General features: G+C 45.7%; 1 protein-coding gene across 2 annotated transcripts in view; it reads right to left on the bottom strand.

Moving 5' to 3' along the window:
* Nucleotides 1-16,551, bottom strand: part of Rho-6 (serine protease rhomboid 6) — a 111,748-nt gene that overhangs the window by 64,322 nt on the left and 30,875 nt on the right. Inside the window, exon 1 of one of the 2 annotated variants that reach the window (XM_076817999.1) lies at nt 4,340-4,404. The exons of the other annotated variant lie outside the window; for it this stretch is intronic. The gene's annotated coding sequence lies outside the window, so the exon portion shown is untranslated. Of the gene's footprint in view, nt 1-4,339; nt 4,405-16,551 lie in introns of those variants that run through there. 2 annotated transcript variants of the gene reach the window in all.

Genomic DNA, 16,551 nt, shown 5'->3' with positions numbered 1-16,551 from the left:
ACTTCTTACCCCTATATGGGGCAAGTTGTTATCGCATTGGGGTAAGTTGTTACTATGATATAAGAGTTGCCTTTTAATGAAATATTTCATTTTCTAATGAAATAAAGCAGAATTTTATTAATAATGGTTATTTATGAAGGTTCGGACCAACAAAAATGTAATATCTTTAAAAGAAAACCAAAAGCGACAGTTTTTATTTATCTTTACGCATAACTGCGATCGAAGTCGTGTCCCTTTCCGCCTTTCATTCATATGTTCGCATCTTAAAGCACAGCGGAAACAATTTATACATTTGCGGTAGGTCTGTGACGATAGCACCCCCAAATTCGAATTTTTGGAAAAACTCAACGGCATTCGTTTGTCCATCGTTTGCCCACGTTTGCCCATAAAAAATTTTTTTTTGCCCACCCTCCAAAAAAAAAGTTATGAACAAAATAAAAAATTTGTCTTCATCACCCATCATGAATGCATTTCAATTTTTTAATAGAAGGATACGAATGTACCCGACCTGGCCACGTTTGCCCACTCTCAGATTTCATTTGCCCACCCTCCAGAATTTAAATAAAAAATAAAAACCGCGAAAAAATGGGTATAGATGAAGCGATCGCGTTAAAGTTCGATTATTCTCGAAAATATTATCAAAATCGTTCTTTCAACGGTGCAGTTCGTTAGTTTAGATGTAGAAGAGATTTGCCCATCCATTAATTTCGTATGCCCACCCTCCAGAATCGAATTATTAATGAAGATAGCCAAGAAGTGCGGTACCCGTTAAAGCGATCGCGTTAAAGTTCGATTTTTCTGGAAAATATTATCAAAATCGTTGTTTCAACGATGCATATCGTTTGTCCAGATGTAGAAGAGATTTGCCCATCCATTAATTTCGTATGCCCACCCTCCAGAATCGAATTATTAATAAAGATAGCCAAGAAGTGCGGTACCCGTTGAACCGAATACCTTTCCGTTCGTTTTTTCCCGAATGAATTATCAAAATCAATTGTACTTACCGTAAAGGTTGAAGGTGTTTGGTGACATGTTATCCAAAAAATGTTGCACACACTTCTTTCTCACTTTATTGGAACGACACTTAAATTTGTATCGCTCATCGAACACTTCACACTTTTCACACATCTGCAGCATGTGCAGAATATCACCAGAGTGGTTTTCTAGTCATTTTTCACTAATTACCGCAATGATATCGCACAACGGAAAATAATATAATCTCACAGTTACTTCACAAACCGTAAATGAATGCACGGTCTTGCAAGAGTTGCGTCCGAACTCTGTAGACCGACTGACTTTCGTGCGTCGTTGGAAGGAATTCGAGGGTATCGCAGACATCTGTTTACGTTTCGGCACGTTCGATGACGACACGCAGTGTTGATACCCTAAAGGGTAGCAGCGCCGAGTGCCACTGCCGAAACGTAAACAGATGTCTGCGATACTCTCGAATTCTTTCCAACGACGCACTTCTTGGCTATCTTTATTAATAATTCGATTCTGGAGGGTGGGCATACGAAATTAATGCATGGGTAAATCTCTTCTACATCTAAACTAACGGACTGCATCGTTGAAAGAACGATTTTGATAATATTTTCTAGAAAAATCGAACTTTAACGCGATCGCTTCAACGGGTACCGCACTTCTTGGCTATCTTCATTAATAATTCGATTCTGGAGGGTGGGCATACGAAATTAATGCATGGGCAAATCTCTTTTACATCTAAACTAATGAACTGCATCGTTGAAAGACCGATTTTGATAATATTTTCTAGAAAAATCGAACTTTAACGCGATCGCTTCACCTGCACCCTTCTTTTCGAGGTTTTTATTTTTTATTTAAATTCTGGAGGGTGGGTAAATGAAATCTGAGAGTGGGCAAACGTGGCCAGGTCGGGTATAATCGTATCCTTCTTTTAAAAAATTGAAATGCATTCATCGTGGGTGATGAAGACAAATTTTTTATTTTGTTCATAACTTTTTTTGAAGGGTGGGCAAAAAAAAATTTTTATGGGCAAACGTGGGCAAACGAAGGACAATCATTTCCCACCGACAAATCATTAAAATGTTTTCATGGGGGTGCTGATGCAAATTTTTTTTTGCCATAATTTTTTTTTGAAGGGTGGGCAAACGAAATTTTTTTATGAGCAAACATGGGCATACGATGAACAAACGAATGCAGTTGAGTTTTTTTAAAAAATCGAATTTGGGGGTGCTATCTTCACAGACCTATTTGCGGCGGGGCAAGTTTTTACGGTAACAACGTGCCCCAAGTCACGGTAACAACTAGCCCCTACCGACACATGTAGCAATTTCAAAGACTATTCTGCTTATACATGTATTCAAACGATAAACACTATTACACCATGTTCTTAAATGTCATTTGATCCATAAGAACGATTCAATCTATAATATCGACGTTAAATAATTGAAATAGACCAAAAAGTAATGATAGAAAATTTTTTACTTATCTGGTACGCGACTAATAGGTCCTTGCTTACAACCACACAATTCGCTGTCGCGGACGCTATTAAAGTGGGCGACAGAGTGGCGTGATCAACTCACACGGAAAAAATAATTTAAAGTACAACGCTCTTTTTATTTTGAAGATAGAGCCGTCGGAACAACTTACCCCCGGAACTTTTAGCCCCGGTCTCCCCTAGTTCAGAGGGTTGCAGAACGTATAAGTGATCAATCGATGCCTTCCACCTCGAAATTCGATGTCGCAAGTGTCCTTCGTTGTGAGGATTGGTGTGTACAGATAGGGTGGAAAATGAAGAATGGCGGATGTTAACCCTTAACTGGTGTACTGTTTTTGGCAAACGTGGCTGGTATACCGGGGTCGTGGCAGACCCCAAATAAAAAAGGACACAGAAATTTGTAAAGTCGACCCTGAATCAACCTCTATGAATATTTTGTTCTTAGGTAATGTGTAAAATAATGGAAACCTAGAAAGTTAAACTATTATTATAAAATTAATTAGAAAAACAGTTTACAAGCTTAGACAACCAAAAATTTTGCAGCGAACTTTGCGTGCCTGGGGTCACGAGCGACCCCAAGATACCAGTTAAGGGTTAAGACGGAATGATTGATCTTGAGTCCTATTGGAACCAATATTCGAAAAACCACCCCAAAGAAGCGCCCCAGTCGACAGAGATCGTCTACGACAGTCCAGAATGCTTCTGAAAAATATAGAGAAGGTGGGCAGTACGTCCAGTGGCTGGCGATTTATATTATTTCGAATCGACGAGTCAAGGAAAATCCATTTCGGACTGCAGTCTTTCCGAGCGATTTCGGGGACCTCCTTGGTTCTCCGGCACGACGCCGCTCCCCCTCCCCTGTCGATCTGACGAATGGCGTCGATAGATCGAGTCTGCCAGGCGAATTCCTAAACCCGTCGTCTTCCCCGTGAAACGAATCTCCATGAACAGGAAGGATGAAAAAAAGAGCGAAAACCGACGTGGGGAAGAAGAGGAGAGGACGGGAGAGGCGAGTGGGGGGAACGACGAGCGAAAAGTCGAGCTGTCGATCCCGACGAATGGAGGGTGCTAAGGGGGAGTGGGTGGCAAATTCCGTATCTGAGAAATAAATGGGGACAGTAGCATAATCTCGTTCCCGTACATCAGCCAGATTTCCTGGCAGCCCCCGCGAAGTATCGGACTTTTTTGCTAGGTACCCTCCGCTTGCTGCAGTATTTGTCTCGAGACGGTGTCTCCCCGGGTCGCAAGGAACTCGATGGTAGTTGAGGTACGAAGAAGGGGTGAGAAAATCGGACGCTCTTTGCTTCGGGGAAACAGGGAAATTTGAAAGATTTTGGATGATATTGCATAGATCCCCCTTACAAGAGATTTTACAGCAGTCTCAAATCTATGAGGTGCGGACTAACGGACAAAGTATCTGCGGGACACCTCTACGGGTCCTGGAATTCTATGAGAGAGCTTTCTCTCCTCAACAGGCAGTACTGTCTTTCATTGCTGTGTACAAGGTGGTTCTAGAATATCTATTAAGATAAAGTTTGCTTTCTCGTCACCAAGAAAGGTGAGTTGCGAAATTCCAGGTAAATCGAGAATTTGTTTTTTCAAAGAACAAAGATACACCGGCGATATGAAGATGGTATTCTTCGAGCATCCTGCACTGTGGGTTCTGCCATCTCCACCGCACTCCAGGAATGGCACGGTTCCTCTAACTCCCCGAGTTTATCAGGAGCAATCGGAATGCCAAGAAATGGGTAGGAAAAGCGACATGGTGGGATCAGGAAACTTCGCAACACCCGCAGCCCAACACAGAAAAGGGATCAAAGGGCTGATAATCCCCCGAAGGGATTATCTGAAACTTATCCTTACCGTGCTGGCACTGGCGGGCCGAACTTTCCACAGGAATTCACCGAAGACGCCATAAAGGATTCATGAGCGACGATGGGGTGAACTCCTCGAGGATTGTTGACCCTCGTGGACGTGGACGGGTTGTTGGACACCGAACGCCAAACACATCAGGGTCACGTCCAAAGTTGAAACACCCCCGTCGAAACCACGAAATCGCGCGACCTTAGACCGTCTATGTGCTCACCTACCTGTAACACACGAAAAGCAACTGTGAAGCTGAATAACAAAAGAAGACTCGGTATTTCCCGGCGCGATCTTAGAGTCAACCGCCTCGAGTTTCAATACACAGGAACTAGGTGCGGAAATAAACCGAGAACCATCCTCCTTCATGAAATTCATCAATTCTGGTTGCAAGGGCCTCGCCAAGCGCCAGCCCCGTCGTTCCCTGGAAAAATGGCGCCCCTCGAGAGCGGTCGCCTCAATTTGGAGCAGGTTAACGAGGAAGGCAGCGTCCGAGTCCGGGTCAGCGTGGAATCATAAATTCTAACCGCTCTTTCGACGCGACCAGGGGACGAGGCCAGACGAAACGAAGCGAACGGCCAGCGGAAAAAGAGAATGGAAGAGGAAAGGAGAGACGGGGACGCGCCTATCCGCCGCGTAGCGCGGACAAAGCTAGCTGGTAAAGGAACAGCGCCCGGGGCGATGACGCCAATAAAATCCTCGCCGCGAAATCACGAATGAAGTGGGCTCGTTTAGTTTCCACTCGATGGGGAGAGGATCGCCCGGAGCTGGGTCAACAAGCGACCCAGAGCAACCGCCAAAGAGTCGACGAACGCCAAGGAAATGAAATCCAGCCGGGGATTCCGAGGGAGGAAGCGCGCGGATCCTGCCTCTGCTCGCGGCCGAAAGGAGCCGAAAAAATGGCAACAGTCGGAGGAACGTCTGCTGCCTCTCTTTGTGCGACTCGCGGATGCATCGGGACGCGCTTTTTCGCCAGGCCAAGCCGGTGAATTCCGCTCGGGGAGCTGGAACTAATCGTCGAGCGGAATTTTAGAATTTTCGAACGAACGGGTAAGTTTTTTGTAGATCGAGCTCCGCGGCAGTTGGATTTTTGCCGTGGAGTGAAGTTTATCGAGCGGAACTGGAATTTCTACAACCCCCTTGTACCTACATGCAGAAAATTCTGCTTCTCTGTTTGGTACGCGAACACCTGACCGTCGAGAGATCCACGTGAACACACCGAGGGATGAAATTCGATCAGTAAATCCAGAGAAGTATCCTCTTTCCTCAAAGAACATATAAGAATGCGGAAGGAAATATCGATTGGATCGAGTCTACCTAGCGAAAAAACCTTCCGCCGTGTTTCCACGCTCTTCATCGAGCAGAAGGGTGGAGGAAGGCCCTGAACAGCGCAAACACCGAGGAAAGGAGGGAAACAGAGGGCGATCACAAGGATGGGTAAGTCGAAAATTAACTGGAAAAGACCACGGGATGCGGGCCGGTACATGTACAAGCGACTTCCGCGCGGCTTTAAGGCACGAGCGAGTACAAGAGGGTCAACGAGGTATTGAGGTTCAACCGCGGTACCGTGTTCTCCCCGTTTCCAGAGTAGCCTCTAGGCGAATGAAATTAAATCACAGATAGGGGGAAAGAAAGCAAAAGAAGTCGCGATCCCAGCAAAATGCTCCCAATTCTGGATGAAAGCCTACGAGTTTCTGTATCTTTAATTAGCAAGATGACTGGTACGAAGAGGAATCTTGACTTCTCTTCGCCTAAACAAAGTTTTCCTCGAGGTGATTACTAACGCCCTCGCAGCACCCAAATCAAGCTAACAAAGGCCAGTGACACCCGCTCCGAACGAAATAACCGCTCCCCCAGCGCTGCCAACGAGCAGTTCGTCATCCTCGAGGAAGACACAGTTAAAGTTCCACGTAGACCAGGTCGACGCGAACGGGTCTGGAGGCAACGAACCCAAGGTTCGCAAACTGGCGAGATCGAGGACACGTTTCCAGCCTTTCATCGACGAGACGTGCCGCCCAGGGACGGTTTAAGCGGCAATCTATGAAACGGGAACGTGACAGAGGGGCGAAAAGTGGCAGGGAAGAGATAAGGAAGGGTGGTGGGCGAGCGGGTGGGCGCCGCGAAGTGGCGAAGTTGAAAATAAACTGGAAAAGGGACGATATGAGAGCCGGGGCAAGTGCTACTGAGTTTCTCCCTCTCAGCCTCTGCCGTGTACTTTTCTGGGCCACGGAGAAGAGGCCGCTGATAAGATATCGAGGCTCCCGGGGTGGCTTCCGGTGGTGGCTCATCGGGGACGGAAGACGACAACGCCGGCCGATTGAAAAGGAGAAAAGGGGACCATGAATGGGTCGCGGTCGCTACCTTTGCCAGACCTGGCGTCAGTCAGATACCAACCAGATTAGGATATATGGCTACGAATTCAATAATCCTCGGGGAACTCTCAAGCATAAAGGAAGGTGTGGTTGGGGAAAGGAAAACTACAAGGGGCGTTCTTTAAAGCGCCTCCGAGATGAGCTCACTGGCGCAGGGATCTATCCCGACTGATTCGATCTCACTTTCCAAGGGGAATATTTTATTCATCCCAGCTACTCGGGGGGTAGGTTTCTGGCTACCGTAAGGGACCTCTGCGAGGATTGAGCTTCGGATGATTCTTCTGGAGGCTATTCTACAAATAGGCCTATTCCTCAATAATTTCAGCTCCCATCCATCGCGGTGAATTTTCTCAGAAACATCTTAAAACCAGGATTCTACGAGTCCTTCACAAAGGAAAGTACAAACTCTGAACATGAAAATCTTTCCACCATTCCCTGCTACTAATTCGCCAACAAATGCCCAGGCAAGATGCATAGAACACTCGGAAGAGGAACGCACGGTGCAAAAGGGTGGAAACGGTGAACAATTTCATTCAAAGCTCAACCATGTATCGAAGCCACGAAATATGTGCACTTCTGCAGCCGCGCGTATCCGTTACAGGCTACAGCTGAAGTAGGAGTTATCAAAGGCGAGCGAGCCGCGAGGAACGAGGCAGATAAGAGGTTAGAACGACGCGCATCGTGCAGCCGAGTTGAAAATAAACTGGAAAAGACCAGGACACGATAAACGGTGAGTGCAGCTCAGTCTACGCGAGGGAGACTTTTCGGCTGGTCTTATGGAGAGGGATGGGGGTGAACCAGCCATCGAGGACTGAAGGCAGCCCTCTTGTCGCGCTATTCGCGACTCGTGAGTAGAACGGACCGGGTGGTATTAAGGGGGTATTCTAGTCTAGACACTCGTTTTTGAAGGTGATATTTGAAAATTAATTCTGGAAAACCTATCGCACCTACAGGGCAGGGGTTTTGCACACATATTTAGTAGTGTTTGAACTATCAACACAAATTTTTGGAACGCGGTATATTGAAATTTGTACAAGTTACACGCCGAAGCGCTGGTCATGTCATCAAAAACCGGCCTCATCAGGCGCACAAATTGCGGCCGTCCTAGTCATCTGAAACGAAAGTACCAAAGATTTTTTTAATCTATATGAGTGTAGTTATCGCCCGAACTAGATGTAACCAAGTCCGGACATTGTTACCGAAATCACAGCGGTTTAAAAATTTATATTTGAATTTGAAAAATTTATACTTTTCTTGAGCTAAAACAAGGTGTGGGGAAGGTTGTATTAAAACTATTGATATAATTCTAGTTCCGACTATAGGTACACATTCACTTTGAATGTGTGTCAAATTTTAGCTCAATCGGTCCAGTAGTTTTCGAGAAAAACGCGTTTAAAATTTTTCATGCAGTACGACCTATACGACTGAAGTTGCGGTAGATAACAACTAATTTCTGTAACTTATCCCTAATCTGGTATACCAGGACCGTAGAGGAAACCTTCCTGAGCTTCAAAAAAATCATGTTTGGCAATTCTCTCTTCTCTGCTGGCAGTCATAGCCTCTTTAGATACAAGGGTTGAGGGAACGACTGCCGCCACGCTGCGGCCTTAAACCCCTATAACTCTGGGAGTTTTTCGAATTTCACCTTAATATTTTAGAGACATATTTTCGAAACCGTAAAATATTTGAAAATTAAACAAAAAAAAAATAATTTTTTGGGTAGAATACCCCCTTAAACAGCGAATTGCGACCGAGGAGAAAGTGACCCTATCTTCCTAGTACTACTTGAGGGAGAGAGGCAACGAAGAATAGTGAAGGAGGAGTTGACTGATGGCTGAAAAATTCTAATACGTATCTAACGAGAGGATTATGCTTCTTCGGGGAGGCTCGTTGAATAATTTTGCATAAAACAGGGAAATATTAATCGTATTAACGTGTATCGTGCTCGTCGTTGCAAAGTGCACGTGTTGCATTTCGGTGCTGTACTTATTGACATCTGCGGGAGCAAAGTTGATGGTACAGTGAGAAATTTGTTACTGCAAGCGGTGGATCTCGTATCTAACTGCGCGATGAAATATTAAATTCCAAAGAATGGATTGAAGATAGAAAAATTAAAAGGGAAAGTATCTTAGCATCGCGAAGCTTCTGTGAAATGTTCAGTCTGCAGTGTATTGATTACTCCATTAAGGTACACGATCCTCTGTTTCCAGCAGAGAGTTCCCCTACTTTTTCCAATTACCCTACTTTCCATGCTGCAGGGACAATTTAAGCATTCGGTTAATTAACACTTTCGCGGGCTTTAATGGACACGATTAATCGTTGCTCTTGAAAACAATGGCCATTTAAGCAGCCTCGCCGGGCGGAATCTGCGCGCCGGCGATAAGGCGAGGCGCGATTACGCGAGTGGAAAATCTTTTCCGCCGTTGGTAGATTGCTTAATCAATTTCGGCGCTCGATAAACTCGATTGATCGACGAAAGCGGGCCGCCGTCGAGAAGCCGGGGAAATTACAGTAAAGTGCGCGGAATCAAAGTGGGATACTCGTTCGAAATACAGTGTGCGTGTACGCGAAGAATATACATATACCGTGCACAATGACTGGCTGAGTTGGCCCGCGCTCTAGAATTAATTCCCGGACTCATTAAAGTAATTAAAACCGGCGGAGAAGCGCGGCGGAGAAAGACAACGGGCAAAGAGAGATCAGAAACTATAATAAAGGGAGGAGCAGGGTAGACTGGAGTGAAAAACTGAAAGGGGAGCAATTCAAACGGAGACGAGCACACCTGAGGCACCATCGATTAATTCCGACGCCAGGAGGAAAAATAATACGGGAAAGGTGTCTCCGGATCTGCCAGCAGTTAATCGTGCGTAATTAAACGTCCTGGTACGTGAGTAATGATTTATAAGTAATTTATTACGACTGGGATGAGATTGGAAGCAGAGCGTAGAATCTTAGAACACCTTATCCAGCTGTTATACCGAGTGTGAGTTTGGAATAGCTGTTAATTTGTAATATTTTTCTAAACCGTTATGTTCATTCTATTTTCCAACTCTTAGACTATTTTACTACATTGCGGCCTTAAAACACTCCAGAATACTTTTTCAGACCCAAGTACCCAGCCCCGAGTCAGAAAGGTGGCAGACCCTCGAGTATTCGATGCCACGAGCTGTATTGGCCCATCAAGAGCCAAAGGGGAGTGGTGCACCCCAAGGCGCTAGCGTCTTAATAGCCCCCGTCGGCTCTTTTGTTCGACGACGAAGGAAACTGGGTCGCGGACCTTAGGCCGAGTTAATAACGCGGAAGAGACGCACGAGGGGGTGGCCGGCGCAAGAGGTGGACGGACAGCAGCGACGGATGGCGGGCATTGGCTGGTCCTCGGAATTTGCATACTGCATTATATACCGGCTGCGCATATATGCATAGATAGATGCACATGCGCTGGAAAATAGCCGGGCTCGAGGGCTACTGTCAAAGCGCAACTTTTTCTTTACGATTTCCAGCGGCTGCTGATTCGTTTCAGCCAGTCACCGCATCGAATTCCAGCCAGACAGACATTTCCACCTGGAATATTTAATTAATTGGCTCACCAAGCTTCTCATGGACCAACGAATATACCAGCGCGCAGAGTACCCGTGTAATTCCCGGAACGAGATTTCAGGGCGATTCATCGATCCAGCAGCGGCTAAAGCGCCGAGAACATGGTGTCTCAAACTTGTACGACTTGAATCAGTTAAACAGACTCGGGTGCCCTGGAATCTTTTATGTTCAAGCACTGAGATCTGTGGCTGTAGAAGAATGGAATGGATAGTTGCTGAGAGGTTAGTCTTAGGCTTGAACTTGTGGGTTTAATATCAGACTTGGAGACCTGATTTCTAGGTGAATTAGCCAAGCTACCAAGGCCTCTACTCGATCCCAATCGAGAGTACCAGCACTGATACTGTTAGGTTCCCCTAAAAGACGCTGAGGAACAGCGAGGACCTGAAACTGCATGGAGAAACTACCCCCAAAAAATCAGAAGAAATCCCACCTAACGATCAAGCGTGCAAAGCAACATTCCCAATTCCCTGAGCGCGTAATCCGAATTAGATCGGACGAAAGCGGGTCAGAAGGGGGAAGCACGGGGCCAAGGAAGCAGAAGAGGCTCGCGGAAAATGCAGCGATCCGGGAGCACGCGGAAAATTCTCGTAAACGTTGCCGCTAATATATTGCAGTCATCTCCATGAGCTTGGCAAAAGATACCAGACGGTTTTCCACGACAATTTTCCAAGCATCTGGGATTACCATATACTTCCCGCGAACCACTGGTATGTACACTCGACATTACTGCCACTGCCGCTGACGCTAGCCATTTTTCTTTCGCGTCCACCATCCTTATTACCCGCGAACTTCGCCGAGAGGAAAGGAGAGCTCGTTCCATAGGGGGTAGGGGCAATGAATTACACGCTAAAACGCGGTGTTCCGCGCGTCAGAAAAATTACGGCCAACTGGGAGGGTTGTTTGGGGGGTTAAATTTACTTGGACGACTTCTTTACGCTCTGTCCAACAGCTTTGGCCCGCGTTATGTTTGTAATGGGACGTCTGGTGTGGGGGGACACTAAATGCGGGAGGATTTTAGTTGTCACACAAGTGGAGTATGATTTCTAGGAAAATTATACGGCTAGATATATTTCCCTTATTAGCTAACAACCTCCGAGTTTAACGTTCGACTGTACCAGAAAGAGAAGCAATCGTGCAGTTTCAAAAGTGAGAGTATCGCAAGTATTTCTCAAAAGCTCTCGCCACTCAGAGTGTTAATATCTTCTTAACACTCGTCCCTCAAGTGACATCATTTTCACAACCCAAACTTTTACAAGGACCCCAATAAAGTTTCTGAGCTTCGATAGGAAAATGGAGGAAGTATTTCATCGACCAGAGTAAAGTGAGAACCCGGCATAAAATCGAATACGATAACAGGCAGAATTACGTACACGCGCAGTCGGGCTATCAGCGGGAATCAGTGGCTATCAGTCTCGTTACAAGGGACAAGCGGTAGGTTTCGCATTTTAGACGAGGAGGCCGCGTTTATCAGTCGCCTTCGGCACTTTAGATTACCCAGGGTTCGGCAGTTTCGAAGATAGATAGTCCCGATGAGGCCGTGGACTGGGAATGAGGCATCGGGCGCGTGCTACGTGGCAATCTACCGCGGGGAACCGTCTCGCCTTCCGAATCCTCCAGTTTAATCTGCTTTTTAACATTTTCCATTTGGGGACTTTATCGATTGAATATAGTTACTAATATTTATTCCCATGTCTTCACTGCGTAGAGTGGAATTTTCGATTCTGAAACTCTTCGAATTGGGAGCGTTACTTTCTTTGGCTATTCTTCCCCTCGATTTTCACCCAGATTTCTCATCTGAGGAATTGAATGCACATTTCATTCAGTATAATAATAATAATTATTATTATTATTATTATTATGATTATTATTATTATTATTATTATTATATATACGGGATAAAGTCCCATTAGTGTACAAGAGCAAAAACAGAGAAAAAGACAAAAAGAAAAAGAAATAGCAATACACAGCGCATACAAAAAAGCATACAATACTTAAAGTAGGTAAATGGTTCACACACTATAAACTCACACACAACGAGGTTACATAAGTTTACATAAGTTTATCAAGAGCCTTGTTAAAGGAATAGGTTGATTCCGTGAAAAAATCAAGACAATCGCCAAAAGCGTTTGCAAAATGTTGTTCTTCACAGATCAAATTAGTAATGTAAGGCTTAAGCTTGTCCACAAATAAATCTTCAAATAATTTAGGGATGACATCAATAATACAAATCGGTCTATAGTTACGAACATCGGCCGAAACGCCAGACTTAAATATGGGAGATATTGCACTTGTTTTCCATGCTTTTGGAAAAATTCCAGTGGATAAAGAGGTGTTAAAAATTATCCATAAAGCACGCGATAATATAAAGCTGCACGATTTAAAAAATATGGGCGGTATACCAGCAACTCCTGGGCCCTTATGTACATCAAGATTATTTAGTCTTGAGAAGATGTCACCGATATTTACATTCAAACACGCGATATGAACCGCGTTATTAACAACCAGATTAGGTGCAACCCCAGTGTGCGATGTGTACAGTGACCCGAAGTACGATGCAAAGAGGTTTGCAATTGATTGCGCAGTATCAGCCCTCTCGTCACCATTCCACATAACTTTCGGAAGACACTGAGATTTGCGAGAACAATTTACATAATTCCAGAAAGACTTAATATTCTTGTCCGCATGTATTTGTCTTTCAACACTTTGAACGAAATGAAAATAGTTGCTTTTGGAAAGTTTCTTACAAGAGCATCGAAGCGCAGACAAATATAGATAGTCCTCGAAACTGTTGGTGCGTTTATAAGCTTGGTGAGCCCGTTTTTTTTTCAGGCGAATTAATCTAACTAATCGAGAAGAAAACCATTTCGGATACTTATAATTTTTAGTACGTAATTACTTGACTGTGGGTTCTGAATCAAACCCTGCACTTTCTGGTTATTTTTTTAGCACTATGCTGTCGAATAGAGAATCGCAAGAAACTTCGATGGCAATTCCTTCTGAAATCCGAGTAGGAACGCCCCCTATGATAAATAAGCCGTCCGTAGAACAGAGATAAGAAACGAAATCCCTGGAACGCCCCCGTCACGTTCTCAACTCATTGGATGCAACCGTGGTTCGATAACGAGAAAGATTTCCTTTCGAGCAGAAGAACGGTTTCCCCGCTGGCACGAGGGATGGTCACTCCCTGGCCACGAATTTCCGATGTCGAAGCCCGTTGCTCGTTTATTCGAGCCTCGTTTACTCACCATATCGACTGCCAAGCTTCCTTGAACCGATTCCGAGGAAATACCGCGAGCTGTGTGATAAAGGACCATCCCCCGCTCTCAGACGATAATATATACCTACGTTCACCTTTCCCCACGAAACTTCTCCAACAGAACCGAGTCTCGGCAAAAGTCCCCCGATTCGAAATGTTTGGTGGTGTCAGTGAACAAGATTTCTGTTCATATGTCTGTAGAATTGGGCTTTAGGAAGACAGTATAAGGGGTGGAGAAGAATCTTTGAGGCGCGGGAAGTTTATCCCCCACACGTTCCTCGTGACGTTGACAAAGTCGATTCGTTGGGGACGTGGCTGGTCCCAGTAACAGGATAAAAGACGAGAACGCCCCCCGTTTTGGCACTGGAGGCGTCGTGTCAGTTAGGGAAGTGGAGCTTCTTTTACCAAATTCCGTTTCCCGCGACGAACCAAAGCTCGGCGGTTCTTCTCAATCTCCATCCCCCTCTGATTCGAGGAAATCGGGTATTGGCGGTCTTCCAGGTCCACCCTTATCCGGGATACGTCGTTAAAAGGATTCACGAGTCCTTGGCCTGACAATAACAAGTTGGAGTGATAGGGCGAGAAGCGTGGTAATATGAAAGGGAGCCGTGCTCGTTGGGGGTGGACTGGTCCAGATTGTATGCCGGTGGTCGTGGTCGAGTACTGGTCGCGAGGTGGCTGACTCTGTGAGTCAATTGGAAGAATGGTATGGAGAAGCAGTGCGTATTAGTAAAGAGACGCGATAGTAGAGGAAGGGTGATTTGGGGAGCTTAGAGACTTCTGAGATTAGGAGTTTCAGGTTTAGGTATCGGGGGATCCAGAAATCTAGGGTCTTGGAAATCTGAAGGTTTGGAGATCTAGAGCCTTGGAGATCTAGGGATTTGGGGACCTGGAGGTCTAGAGGTCTGAGGATTTACAATTCTGGAAGTTTAAGGGTCTAGGGGATCAAAGGGCCAAGGTTAAACAAGTCTCTAGGGGTTCAGAGGTCGAAGGATACGCAGGTCTAGAGCCTCACAGGTCCAAGGGTCTAAAAGTCCACAAGTTCAGAGGTCCAAGGGTCTAAGGGTGTAGGGACCTAAGGGGCCTAGCAATCTAAGCATTCGAAGGTCCAGAAATTTGAGAACCTGGACGACAGGGAGTAAGAAATCTAAGGCTAGGGACAATGATCTTATACTCTAGCTACCCTATGATTTAGTAATCCAGAATTCCTAGTACTCAGCACCCCTGACAACTCTATCCACTTTCCTCACCAGCATAACGCTGAAGAAAATAGTAGAATAAGTCAATCATACGCCAGGCATTAAATATTTCATGCTCGGAAAGCATCCACCTCCTCTGTTCCCAATGGGTTTCCACCGAGCAGCTTCATTATTGTCCAATTTAAACAAATTTTTCTCGCATATCGCACACCCCAATTGTATTCCAAATTCAATTACCTCGCGAACTCGCGGCAACGTAATTTGATTCCCCGAAACCCGGATCATATTTGTAACTGAGCGAATTAATTCAATTACTTTTTTCAACTTTCCCGTTAACGACCGCCTTGCCAGTAAAGGTTGCCCGCGTTTAAATCGTTCCACCGGGAAATTACCCAAGTACTCACATCCCCGGCAAAAATGCCAGCACATCAATTTCATTAAAATTCCCGACCTTTAATATTCTACCAAACCTGAAAAATTCGTATATTACGAAATACTACGCGCAGAATATTCATCAGCCCGAAACCAGAGAGGAACATGAAAAAAAACAAACAACCCTCGACCCGCGAATCCTTTCCGCGGGAACCGGACTAAAACGCTTAACGTAGCAGCATCCGGATAATAGTGCAAAAATTCATGTTCGACGCCGAGCGTGCGCGATAAACAATGCTCAGAAGATAAGTATAAATCCGAGGATATCCGTGCCGTGAATTTTACAATCGTCTCGAAGGGATCTCGAGCAATGGGCCAGAACGAACGAGGAGGCGAGCGCCTGGCACGATAAGAAGCTCCAATACAATTTTCCATGAGCGGAAGATGAGCTCCGCGGAAACTTTTGAATCTTGTTCTTGCTTCCGTTGAAAAACTTCCTGCCACCCACTTGTATCGGTGGCTTGGCCCGCTTTTGTGCGCCTTCATCTCTGTATACGCCTTGTGCGGAGGGAGATTTCTGTCCCTAGTAACGAAGCTCTCCTCGCGAATCTTCAGACCGATGGAAGGGAATCAGGGGCTGGCGACGCGCCAGAAACATCTTATCTGGCTACACTCTGGTCGAGAGCCTCGGCAGACGATCCCGAAGGTACTGGCAATTACGAGGGAGGAAGAGGGGAGTCGCCACCCCCAAACTCCGACGAAGGCGTTAACTCCCAGAACCGAAACTTTCCATCTCGAAGAGTACAGATCGACTTCGATCGGCCGTAGCTTCCGGGGAAGCTACTCGCTGGTCCGAGGAGGACGGAGGATGATGAAAAGTATTACCAGAGATCGTAATCTTTGGCGGAGGTATTATTCTTTCCTGTATTTTAGAGGAAAGGGTAGAAACCGCAAAGGGTAGAGTGCAACATATTTACGCGAAATGATAAATCTTTTACCGCCCCCAAGAGAAGCATTGAATTCGAAAGCAGCTGAAGATATCAATTTCGTTTTGCTTCGGATTCAGGGGAATCAGGGATTAGTCTCCGCGCCACGTGGTATTTCGAATCGAGCAGCAAGGTAGGAGGCACCAAGAGGTGCAATTTGAAAAATGGCCAAAGACCACGAAAGATTTCCAAGGAGATCAGAAAAGCACTGGCAATCACGAAGTCCAAGAGGATCAGGGGAGTCGTTTCCACCCTAGTCTCTCTTCGAGGTGCTAACTTTAGAAGCAGGCTCTCCCTATATCGAGTGACTTCGATGAAGCCAGATTAGTTCCTCCGTGGCGCGAGAATTCGAGGGGATGCTCGAAGCCAGGCGGAAAGAAGGTCTCAGACGGCGGCCTTCTCTTTGGAGCCCTTCACGGTTCGACGTCTG

This window comes from Andrena cerasifolii, chromosome 8, assembly GCF_050908995.1.
Source record: "Andrena cerasifolii isolate SP2316 chromosome 8, iyAndCera1_principal, whole genome shotgun sequence".
Classification (NCBI taxonomy): domain Eukaryota; kingdom Metazoa; phylum Arthropoda; class Insecta; order Hymenoptera; family Andrenidae; genus Andrena; species Andrena cerasifolii.
This window is presented reverse-complemented; position numbering and strand designations above follow the sequence as displayed.